At 33.2% G+C, this 13,098-nt stretch overlaps 1 protein-coding gene across 2 annotated transcripts in view; it reads right to left on the bottom strand.

Annotated features, from left to right (window-relative positions):
* The window catches only part of ITGA4 (integrin subunit alpha 4), a 220,415-nt gene extending 210,590 nt beyond the window's left edge, over positions 1–9,825 (bottom strand). Inside the window, exon 1 of one of the 2 annotated variants that reach the window (XR_012507070.1) lies at positions 9,720–9,825. The gene's annotated coding sequence lies outside the window, so the exon portion shown is untranslated. The remainder of the gene's footprint in view (positions 1–9,719) is intronic. The other variant, XM_074363988.1, reaches the window with a different exon arrangement.
* Positions 9,826–13,098: the final 3,273 nt, after the last annotated feature.

Here is a 13,098-nt window from a genome sequence, read left to right as displayed (position 1 = left end):
AAAGTGGGTATAGAGGGAACATATCTCAACAAAATAAAAGCTATAGATGACAAACCTACAGCCAGCATAGTACCCAATGGTGAAAAACTCAAAAGCTTCCCACTAAAATTTGGGACAAGACGAGGCTGTCCACTCTCACCACTCCTATTCAACATAGTCTTGAAAGTCCTAGCCACAGCAATCAGGCAAGAGAGAGAAATAAAAGGGATCTAAATTGGAAAAGAAGAGGTGAAAGTGTCACTATATGCAGATGACATGATACTATATATAGAAAACCCTAAAAGGTCCACATAGAAACTACTAGAAATAATCGAAGAATTCAGCAAGGTAGCAGGTTACAAGATTAATGTTCAAAAATCAGTTGCATTTCTTTACACTAAAATGAATCAACAGAAAAAAAAAAGTAAAGAAACAATCCCCTTTAAAATAGAACTCAAAGTTATAAAATACCTAGGAATAAATCTAACCAAGGAGGTGAAAGACTTATACACGGAAAACTATAAAACACTGATTAAGAAAATTAAAGAAGAAAATTTTAAAAATGGAAAGATATCCCATGCTCGTGGATTGGAAGAATCAATATTGTTAAAATGGTCATACTGCCCAAGGCAATCTACAGATTTAATGCAATCCCTATCAAATTACCCAGGACATATTTCACAGAACTAGAACAAATCATAATAAAATTTATATGGAACCACAAAAGACCTAGAACTGCCAAAACATTACTGAAGAAAAAGAAAGAGGCTAGAGGAGTAACTCTCCCAGACTTCAGACAATACTATAGAGCTACAGTAATCAAATCAGCATGGTATTGGTACAAAAACAGACATATGGGCCAATGGAACAAAATACAGAGCCCAGAAATGAACCCACAAACTTTTGGTCAACTAATCTTCGACAAAGGAGGCAAGAATATACAATGGAATAAAGACAGTCTCTTCAGCAAATGGTGTTGGGAAAACTGGACAGTAGCATGTAAATCAATGAAGCTATAACACTCCCTTACACCACACACAAAAATAAACTCAAAATGGATCAAAGACTTAAACATAAGACAAGATACAATAAACCTCCTAGAAGAAAATATAGGCAAAACATTATCTCACATACATATCAAAAATGTTCTCCTAGGGCAGTCTACCCAAGCAATAGAAATAAAAGCAAGAATAAACAATGGGACCTAATGAAACTTACAAGTTTCTGCACAGCAAAGGAAACCATAAGTAAAACAAAAAGACAACCTATGGAATGGGAGAAAATTTTTGCAAATGAAACCGACAAAGGCTTGATCTCCAGAATATATAAGCAGCTCATACGACTTAATAAGAAAAAAAACAAACAACCCAATCCAAAAATGGGCAAAAGACATAAACAAGCAATTCTCCAAGGAAGACATACAAATGATCAATAGGCACATGAAAAAATGCTCAATATCACTAATTATCAGAGAAATGCAAATCAAAACTACAATGAGGTATCATCTCACATCAGTCAGAATGGCCATCATTCAAAAGTCCACAAATGACAAATGCTGGAGAGGCTATGGAGAAAAGGGAACCCTCCTTCACTGCTGGTGGGAACGCAGTTTGGTGCAGCCACTGTGGAAAACAGTATGGAGATTCCTCAAAAGACTAGGAATAGACTTACCATATGACCCAGGAATCCCACTCTTGGGCATATATCCAGAAGGAACCCTACTTCAAAAAGACACCTGCACCCCAATGTTCATAGCAGCACTATTTACAATAGGCAAGACATGGAGACAGCCTAAATGCCCAACAACAGATGACTGGATAAAGAAGTGGTGGTATATTTATATGATGGAATACTATTCTGCCTTAAAAACCGACAACATAATGCCATTTGCATCAACATGGATATTCCTGGAGAATGTCGTTCTATGTGAAGTAAGCCAGAAAGAGAAAGAAAAATACCATATGAGATCACTCATATGTGAATCTTAAAAAAAAAAAAAAAACATAAATACAAAACAGAAACAGACTCATTGTCAGAATACAAACTTGTGGTTGCCAAGGAGGCGGGGGGTAGGAAGGGACAGACTGGGATTGCAAAATGTAGAAGATAAACAAGATTATACTGTACAGCACAGGGAAATATATACAAGATCTTGTGGTAGCTCACAGTGAAAAAACAATGTGACAATGATGTATGTTCATGTATAACTGGAAAATTGTGCTCTACACTGGAATTTGACACAACATTGTAAAATGACTATAACTCAATAAAAAATGTTTTAAAAAATGGGTATAATCTAAACAGACACCTCACCAAAGAAGCTGACAAATAAATATTTGAAGAAATGTTCAACAGCATATGTTATTAGGGAATTTCAAATTAAAACAACAGTGACATTACTATATACCTAGGTAAAATGTCAAAATCCAAAACACTGACACTAAATTCAGTGACATTACTATACACCTAGATAAAATGTCAAAATCCAAAACACTGACACTAAAGGATGTGGAGCAATACAAACTCTCATTCTTTGCTGGTGAGAATGCAAAATGATACAGTCACTTTGGAAGACCATTTGGCCGTTTTGTACAAAATGGAACATACTATTACCATATGATCCAGCAATCATTGTTTGTTGGTATAAACCCAAATGAACTGAAAAATTATGTCCACAAAAGCCTAAATATAGATACTTAAAGCAGTTTTATTCATAATTGCCAAAATGTGGAATGAATCAAGATGTCTTTCAGTAGGTGAGTGGATAAATAAATTGTGGTACAACCCGAAAATGAAAAATTATTTACCGGAAAAAAAGAAACAAGCAATCAAGCCATGAAAAGACAGGTAGGAAACCAATGTATATTACTAAGTGAAATAATTCAATCTTAAAAGACTCACACTGCATGATTCCAACTACATGACAATCTTGAAAAAGCAAAACTATGGAGACAGTAAAACATTAGTAGTTGCCACGGGTTGTGGGGAGAAAGGGGTGAGCAGGCAGAGCACAGAGGATTTTTAGGGCAGTGAAACTATTTTTGCATGATATTACAACATTTGTCAAAGCCAGAAAATGTACAACACCAAGAATAAACCCTAATATAAACTCTGGACTTTTGGTGATAATGATGTGTGTTAATGTACATTCACCAATTATAACAAATGTACAACTCTGGTGAGGGAAGTTGATAGTGGAGGAGGCTGTACATGTATAGAGAGAGGGACTACATGGGAACTTGGTACTTTCCACCCAATTTTGCTGTGAAGCTAAAATTACTCTAGATAATAAATTTTATTAATTAAAAAAGGAAAAAAACTATTTCTGTATTCAATTAAAATAGAAATGCCTGCACTTGCAACTGTGTTATTTTCTTCAAAAATAAAACAAACAAAAAATCCGGGTTATTCACCTACAACATTATTTGCCATTTTAACTTTGTTAAAATCAATCTGTTGTTATACAATATTAAGGTAATTACTTCCAAATATTTGACATTCCATAATTGTTGGTTTCTTAAGGAGTATCTATCTTCATTGGTTTTAAATATTTTACATCCCTTTTCCTTTTAGGGTAAAGTGTCTCTGTATTTCTTCTTGTGTTTTGAAATAGTTCACCTTCAAATACACACAGCTGAGTGGTATATTCCTTTATATCTCATAAAATGTACTAGAGATTAAATTTTTACCAGTCCCTAATCCCTGAAGTATACAAACAAGAGCTTTATAAATCAACCTATGCTAGTTAATAGTTTTCTTCTGTAAACTCCTACTTGCCTTAGGTTCTTACTTTATTGTTAAGCACAAGAAAGCAGAAAAATTAGAAGTATCAATATATCACTGCAGATCTGTAGAAATCAACTTATAGATTAACATCCATCATTTTTATTTCCATGGAGTAGCAATTAATCATTAAAAGTAACCAAGTTTGAATCTTAGTCATTCCATCATTTGTTTTCTTCATTGCTATGACTGACTAAAGATGGAAATAAAAATGCTGACCTAACTTTTAGCTCTTATTCTAAGTCTCTGGACACATACTTACAACCTCCAAATGATACAGAATTTCAATTCTATCATTAAAATGTGACCTCAAGAAAATTTCCAGAACAGTATCATGTAACAAATATGACATATATGCACAAAGAGAGAGAGATTGTATATGAGAACAAGATAAAAAAGAAATTCAAAAATCTTCTTTTACCAGTATTTCCACAAGTAAAAAAAAAAAGCAAAAATTAATATTAAATAAAATGGAGATTAAATGGATACAGATACATTATCGAACATAATCTCAGTTTAAAATAAAATCTTGTAAAGATGTTGATTTTCTGTGGCATCCTATGTGTCTTTCTTCCAGTTTGCTAAGTTTTGATGAGATGAGACAGTGGAGGCAGAAGTGATGATTACCAAGAGAGGAGGGGGTATGGCTGGCATTAAAGTGCGTAGACAGGGATGAGTTGGGATTTTTAGATTAACCATGTTTTACAGAAATAAAGAAAAATTTGGTACAAAATTATTCTCTTTCTTTTTGGTCCCACAGTATTCACATTTGTGTTGTATTATGGTTTGAAATATGTAGAAAATACTGAATAAAATGTTTATATCCTATCTAGATCTACTGCCCATGAATGAGACTATCTACAATATCATATAGTTCAACTAATTAACTCAATGTCTGAATGAAACTGTCTTAAAAAATACAGTAGCTATTCTCTGATTCTTTAAAAACTTGACACTGTCTACCTAGCATCCTTTCTTTTAGGACTCTACCCCAACCCCATCCACAGTATTGTTTAGTCATGTGATTTGAATTGTGTGTACTGCTAACCTATGTACCCTCCCCGTTCCTAGACTCATTGGAAGTTCCTCTTCGGGCCTACCTTCACCCATGATGACTTGTTCAAAAGGGAGAGATGTGACCAAGGCCAAGTCTTCCCAGAATTTTAGCAAAGATATCATATGATTTTAGAAATATGCAGGTTATACAAAGAATCTTTAAGCTTTGTGAAACAATGTAAAGGAAAAATTGAATATAGGGAAAAGCACACAATATTTCTGTTATGGATAAGACTCAAAATTGATAAAACATTCTCTCCAAATTAATTCATACATACTATTCATCTGGGCCAAAATAAACTTAAAAATACTTAAGACCAGAATGTTCAGTTTATCTGAAAGGATAAACACGATAGTAGTTCAGATGGAACAGATGGATTAGATTTAAAAGTAAAAAATGCGGAAGTATTAGGAAAACTGTTAAGAGCAAGTAGTATCTAAGTCTCGAAGTGGAAAGCTTCTGGTTTGACATCAAAAGATCATAAAGCATAAAAAATAGAGAGTTGACTACGTATTTGTATGGAAGGATATACAAAATCAAAAGACAAATGAATCACTGAAGAAAGATATTTAAAACCTATGTGAGAGATATAGAGATAATAGTCATAATATACAAAGAAATAGCACATATCACAAACATACAAAAAACTCCACAGGAATAAATGGTTGCATGACATGAAATGGCAATTCCAAAGAAAATTAATGACTAATAATCATGTAAAAGATGACCAACAAAAATACCAATTGATGTGATATCATCTTTTATCCATCAGAGTAACAAAGATATAAAAACACTGGCAATGCCAAGTTTTGAGGAGTGTATAAGGAAATAAGTTTTCTCATATATTTTTGGTGGTAGTGTAAATTAGTTCAGTATTTAGGGATGGCAATATTTATTGTAACATTACAATCACAGCAAAAATATTCTCAAACCACTGAAATGTCCAGCAAGAGAGACTTAGTTAACAAACTAAGATATAACAATAAAATGAGTATCAAATATTCATTAAAACATATAAGAGATCTTTATAACTTTATGTGAAAAGAAATTCCTACCATATTATAGAGTAAGAAACATAAATTACCAAAATGGTTATAAAATCATCTTAAGAAAGACATGAGCAGCCATTGCTGACTTCAAAAATGGAAGGCAATGAATGTGGGCAGTCTTTAGAAGCTGTGAAAGGACTATAACCCTCAGTTACACTAGTCCTTAAGGGGGAAAGTGTCCTGTGTTATCAGAGATCCCTATATGGTATAGTTTCCAGGAATGCATTCTAGACATAAACAAGGACTGTCTCTACTATTCCAGGAAGTGGAAAGACAACAAATCAGCATTTGAGTGAACACTGCAATGTACCCTATAAGCAACCACTGGGTCAGGGTACAAGGCAAATGATGATTCTAATAGAACTAGGGGGAAAGTACCAAACAGAATTTAACACATTGCTTCCTAACTTATCTTTGTTTATGATTCTGTAAGGGGCTAACTGTTTTCCTTAATTCTGTAATGAAAAAGAATTAGAGGAGATAGGAGGAATAGGAATAATTTGGCTCTCAGTGAATTCTCAGTAAATGATTACTGAACTGCAAAAAATAAAATAGACAAAGTTGATATACCTTTAGTTAGACTCACCAAGAAAAAAAGAGAGGACTCAAATAAATGAAATCAGAAATGGAAGAGATGTTACAACTTATACCACAGAAATATCAAAAAATAGATACTACAACAACCATATGCTAACAAATTGGACCTAGAATAAATAAATTCCTAAAAACAATCTTCTACGGCTGAATCATGAAAAACAGAAAATTTGAAAAGACCCACTACTAGCAAGGAGACTGAATCAGTAATCAAAAACCTCCCAACAAACAAAAGTTCAGGATGAGATGGCTTCACTGGTGAATTCTACCAAATATTCAAAGAAGAATTAATGCCAATCCTTCTCAAACTCTTCCAAAAAACAGAAGAGAAGGGAATACTTCCAAACTCATTTTACAAAGTCAGCATAATCCTGATACCAAAACCAGACAAGGACATCACAAGAAATATTACAGGCCAGTATTCCTGATGAACATAGTTTCAAAAATCCTCAACAAAATATTAACAAGCCAAATTCAACAGCACATTAAAAGGATCATACACCATAAACAAGTGAGATCTATCCCAGGGATGCAAGGATGGTTCAACATTTGCAAATCAATGTGATACACTACATTAACAAAATGAAGGATAAAAATCATATGATCAACTCAATCAACACAAAAAAAGTATTTGACAAAATTCAACATCCACTTATGATAACAATTCTCAACAAAGTGGGTACAGAGGAAACATACTTCAACATAATAAAAGCCATATATGATAAACTCGTGGCTAACATCATACTCAATAATGAAAACCTAAAAGCTTTTCCTCAAAGATCAGAAACAAGACAAGAATGCCCAGTTTCACTACTTTTATTCAAAATAGTATTGAAAGTCCTAGCCACAGCATTTAGGCATAATAAAGAAATAAAAGGCATATAAATTAGAAAAAATACTAAAACTGTTACTCTTTGCAGATGACATAATATTATATATGGAGAACCCTAAAGACTCCACCAAAAAACTGTCAGAATAAATACATTTAGTAAAGTTGCAGGATATAAAATCAATATACAGAAATCTGTTGCATTTCTATACACTAATGACAAATTACCAGAAAAATTAAGAAAATAATTCCATTTAAAATTATACCCAAAAAAATAAAGTACCTAGGGGAAAAGTATTTTTATTATTCACTGAAATACACTGAAACTGTAAAACATTGGTGAAAGAAACTGAAGGCACAAATATATGGAAAGATATTCTATATTCATGGATTGGAAGAATTAATATTGTTAAATTCAAAGCAATCTACAGATTCAATGCAATCCCTATCGAAGTTCCAATGACATATATACACAATGGAATATTATTCAGTCATAAAAAAGAAGGAAATCTTGTCATTTGTAACAACATGGACAGACATTGCGGGTATTATGCTAAGTGAAATAAGTTAGACAGAAAAAAACAAATATCAAATTGTATCACCTACATGTGGAATCTGAAAGCCAAAAAACTCCAAAAAAACAAGCTCATAATACAGAGAAAAGATTAGTGGTTGCCAGAGGTGGGGAGTGGAGGTGGGCAAAATTGATGAAGGGGATCCAAAGGTACAAGCTTCCAGTAAAATAAATGAGTCTTGAGGATGTTACGTACAGCATGGCAACTAAGGTTAATAATACTGTATTGCATATTTGAAAGTTGCCACAAGAGTAGATCTTAAAAGTTCTCATCACAAGAAAAAAATTCTGTAACTATGTATAGTAACAGATGTTAACTAGGCTTATTGTGGTGATCATTTTGCAATATACACAAATTTCAAGTCATTATATTGTACACCTTCCTAAAAGAAAACAAAGGTAAAACATTTTCAGACATAAATTTTAGCAATGTTCTCCTAGGGCAGTCTACCCACACAATAGAAATAAAAGCAAAAGTAAACAAATGAAACCCAATTAAATGTATAAGTTTTTGCACAGTAAAGGAAACCATAAGCAAAACAAAAAGACAACCTACAGAATGGGAGAAAATATTTGCAAACCATAAGACTGACAAGGGCTTAATTTTCAGAATATATAAACAGCTCATACAACTTAATAACAAAACAAACAACCCAACCCAAAAATGGACAGAAGACCTGAACAAGCAATTCTTCAATGAAGACATACAAATGGCCAATAGGCACATGAAAAAAGTTGTAGTATATTTATGCAATAGAATACTACTCAGCTATAAAAAAGAATAAAATAATGTCATTTGCAGCAACATGGATGGACCTGGAGATTGTCATTCTAAGTGAAGTAAGCCAGAAAGAAAAATACTACACGGTATCACTCATGTGGATTCTAAAAAAAAGACACAAATGAACTAACAGAACAGAAACAAACTCACAGACATAGAAACAAACTTGTGGTTACCAAGGGGAAGAGGGTGGGAAGGGATAAACTGGGAGTCCAAGATTTGCAGATACTAGATACTATATATAAAATAGATAAACAAGTTTCTACTGTGTAGAACAGGGAACTATATTCAATATTTTATAGTAACCTATAATGAAAAAGAATATGAAAAGAAATATATGTACGTGCATGTGTGACTGAAACAAAATGCTGTATACCAGAAATTGATACAAAGTTGTTAAACTGACTATATTTCAATAAAAAATGGAAAAAAATACATAGTTTTTAAAAAAATAAGTACTCCTTCATAATAAACTAATTTCAAATAATAAACAGAAGTATAATTTTAGTTTTTTTGAATAATGTATCTTTGGACATTTAGTATTTTCAAACTTAAAACACAGCTCCTTTTGGTGAAGGAAAGTTCAAGTAATATATAATATAAACATAATATAAACAAACATTATGCACACTCATAATTTAGTTAGCTTTAATATATATTCTGAAATTGGTATATTCTAAGATCACATAAGAAAAATCATTTGTTTTACGAGGATGCCTCCAGCCAATAGTAACTTATGCCACCACTCCCACCATTCTGTTTTAGGATATATTTGGGCTCACAAACATATAATTAAAATGCTTTGTCAAACAATAAAATACCAGGATTTTAGATGGAGACTTATTTATCAAGAATGAAAATATAAAGAATGACAAAAAAGGTTCTAAAACTCAATTTTAAAATTCACAGAGCCACTGCCACAAGAAACGTTTATAATCAAAGGTTTGACTTTCTCCTTTTCTGTCTTGCTATCTTTTGCACCAGTTACGTTATGAAATACGGCCACATCAACTCTGAAGTAGAAGATCATCCCATTCCATCAAAGAAAATCAAGTAACCTGAAAAGGTCTCACCTCTATGTGGTGGAGAATTATCCTCCAACTGTCAGCTGGCCATGTTTCAAGGATCCGCTTGATCAAGGCTTCCAATCTTTTGAAAAGAAGTATCAAAAGCCAAATAGTATTGCCCTGCAGTCACACAGAAATCCGTGGACCTGAAAATCACAAATACAGCAGATTGAAAGATCTGTTATTTGACACCAAGTCAGCCTCCCGAAAATAGTGCCCTTACCATGGCAGTCGGTGTTAAACAATAAATAGCAAAGTTTCCTTTGTAAATCCCTGCCTTCTCTTTCAGGAACATGCTGCTAAAATGCTTCTGACTCAGCATTCAAGGATCTGGGGAGCCGGGCTTAGAATCACCTTTTATAAGAGCCTAATGTACGTATGTGCTACTAAACAAGACTCAACTTCTACATCTTCAAGAACTGCCACTGTGACTCAGAATTCATGTATTCAGTAAATATAATCTGGAAAATTATGTAAAATATGATCTTTCATCAATAAAAACTTGTGTCACAAGGTAAGAAGATACTGAGTGACTAAATGATTATTTAGTTATGTTCCCTCTTACTCAGTACTAAATAAAGTAGCCAAAAAAGAGTGAGTTCATCCTCCTTACGAATAAGCAGGAAAAGAACAAGTAAGTACCGAGCACACCTGCATTAACGGATGGTATAGGGTAGAGCTATGAAATAGGTCTTGTTCTCTTGATGCTATTTTGCAAAGCATTTTGTAAGAATTTGTAAAAATTAAATCTTGTTTTTACATGGCCAAAGATTACTTAATATTAGTTAAAGGTAGATCTTTAACAGAAAAATCACTTTGACAAAGAAAATACTTCGGTTTGTGTTTTGCATATGAGTGAGGAGACTACCATTTCTACATTGCTTGCTAATCGACCCCATGGAAACCTCATATTGGGCTGGTAGTTGGCCTAAATGAAACGTCTGATAGTGAAGGTCAAATTAAATATCATCAAACCTTTAAAAAAAACTTAAAATGTGCAAAATTAACCAGAAGCCAAGAAGTAACTATTTGGCACTGGGAGTATTTAGAAAGATAAGAAAAAGAAGACAGTTTGGGCAATTATCTTATGTTCTGTGTCCACTTTTTAAAGGGGGGGAATAATCACTACATCTCAATGTATTAAATGCTTTAAGCCAGAATTGACCACATTTTAGCCTTCCTTGTTTCCTTAAAGCTAATTGTAGGCTGTCGGCAACATGAATCCTAAACTATAGGAGTTTTGAGTAAAACAGGTACTCACAGAGCCCTAGTATGACAAAAAATAGCAGAAACCTACACAGATTGTAATTTGATGAATTTTGAGAACAGAGCGAAAATAGCCCAAACGTCAGCAGTGGTGTTTAAATGGAGAATATATGGATTGTTCTTCGGTTCTGAAGGATGAAGAAGTAGGAATATGAGGGGAATTAATTTCTACAGCAAAGTCCATCTCCAAAACGTTTCTTAGAAGGATTGGCTTCGTCTGTTGTTCAGAGACTTGTCTGATTATAAGGACCACCTACCACACTTGTAAAAAATATGGATCCCCAGCAATGTTCTCCACCCCTCACCCCCACTCTAATTCTTATCCAGTAGGGCTGGAATGACACCACAATCCATATTTTTGGTAGGAGCTCAGGTAATCTTACAACATTATAATGAAGCAGATTTAGGAAACTTTCCCAGTCTCTTTAATTTTTCAACTGTGCACTTGACCAACACACCTGATAACTAATCAATCAGTATGGAATAAAGAAAACCATCCTCATTCAAGTGAACAAGAGCCAGGAAAGAACACATCATATGTTGTTTCAATGGCACCAGTCAGGAAACAGAATGGTTAGTTTATGATTTTTGCCCTCTCAAATATTACTATTATCATTTTATTAATGATAATGCTAACAAAAATTGATTACTAAAAGTCATAGCATGTTTTCATCCTGTTATTTGACATGGATATGTTTTCATTTAAATAAAATAATTAAAGAAATATATTTGGTGTCTTATTCCAAGTCTTGATCCCATTTTCCTAAATCTTCTCCAAAACAACAGTTTAATAATTCTCAACAAGCAGCACTGCAATTTATGTAATTAAGATTAACTGGCCTTTACTTTTTTGATGTGACCCAGTTGTCTCATATTGAGATTCTGAGGCCATGTTCATATTCAATTTAATAAAATAGCCTATAAATCAGAAAAAAAATCAGAAGACATCATTTTGTAATCTTAAACCTTTTTTAAAGAAAAGTAACCCTCGGTACAAGTAATTCTTTTCCATAATTATTAAAATTACTTTCCACTGAGAATTTTGGCTGACCCTCTTACATTATCAAAAGGATGCCAACATTTGTTCCTCAAGTACATGAATCTATTTTCACTTTGAAGAATGAGCTCAAGTTTTCTGCTCTCCTTAGAAGGCCAACTGAAAGCACTGTCTTAAATAAGAAGGCTACATCCATCTCTTAAGTTGCTCTCGGTACTTCTCTGATCAATGAACTGGGCCACGCAAAGGCTACATAATTGAATTGTATGAACTCTACACTTCATGGAATTGGCGTCATCAAGTTTTCTATTAACAGGACTTTTAGCTTTTGTCAAAGGGTCAAATATGAAATAATACATTACTATTTTTGCTTCAAGAATATATTGTTGGAAACATGATATATCCTTATCATGATTTGCCCTCTATATAAATCCTCACCTAAGAAATCCCTTGAAGAAATTATCATCAGGGAAAATATGGCTTTACCTTAATAGTTGATATACTTTTTCTGTCTAGGTAATAAAAAATTATATAATTGGACATATTCCACTTTCTAATTGACAGTAAAATCTGAAGCTCAAATTTGAAAGCTCAAATGAAGTAATGATGTTAATCCTAACAATATACAAAGACATAACCTCCGTGTGAACCTACACAGATCCACACACATCCACACACAAATTGAATTTACCTTCCCTTTTTTCAATTTTACATAATAAAAAAATTCTGATTCTTCTCTTTTACTTTTCAAACATTTCAAAATAATTCATCTTCAGTAATTTGTGAAACAAAGAAGGATTTTCTACTTCTACTACTAGTAGTACTTCTACTCTCAGTACCATTACTTACCAACATTGATTTACTGAGCATTTACTCTGAGTTCAGTTATCAGGTGAGAGAGCTATGGTCATTTCTGTATTACAAATTAAGCAATGGCAGCTTAGAGAATTAAATAACTGATCCACAGTGTCACCACTAGGAAATGTCACCTGCAGGTTTTGAAGCTTGGTCCTAGGCTCTAATTTAATCCCATACACAAACCACTGTGGTGTGCTGTAAATCTCAAACATTGTGATGTTAAAGAAAGTAGTAAATCCTGCCAGCTTTGGCAGAATAGTATGA

The sequence above is a fragment of the Camelus bactrianus genome, chromosome 5 (genome assembly GCF_048773025.1).
Source record: "Camelus bactrianus isolate YW-2024 breed Bactrian camel chromosome 5, ASM4877302v1, whole genome shotgun sequence".
In the NCBI taxonomy this organism is placed as follows: domain Eukaryota; kingdom Metazoa; phylum Chordata; class Mammalia; order Artiodactyla; family Camelidae; genus Camelus; species Camelus bactrianus.
The sequence above is the reverse complement of the archived record's forward strand: the minus strand, read 5'-3'. Positions and strand labels throughout refer to the sequence as shown.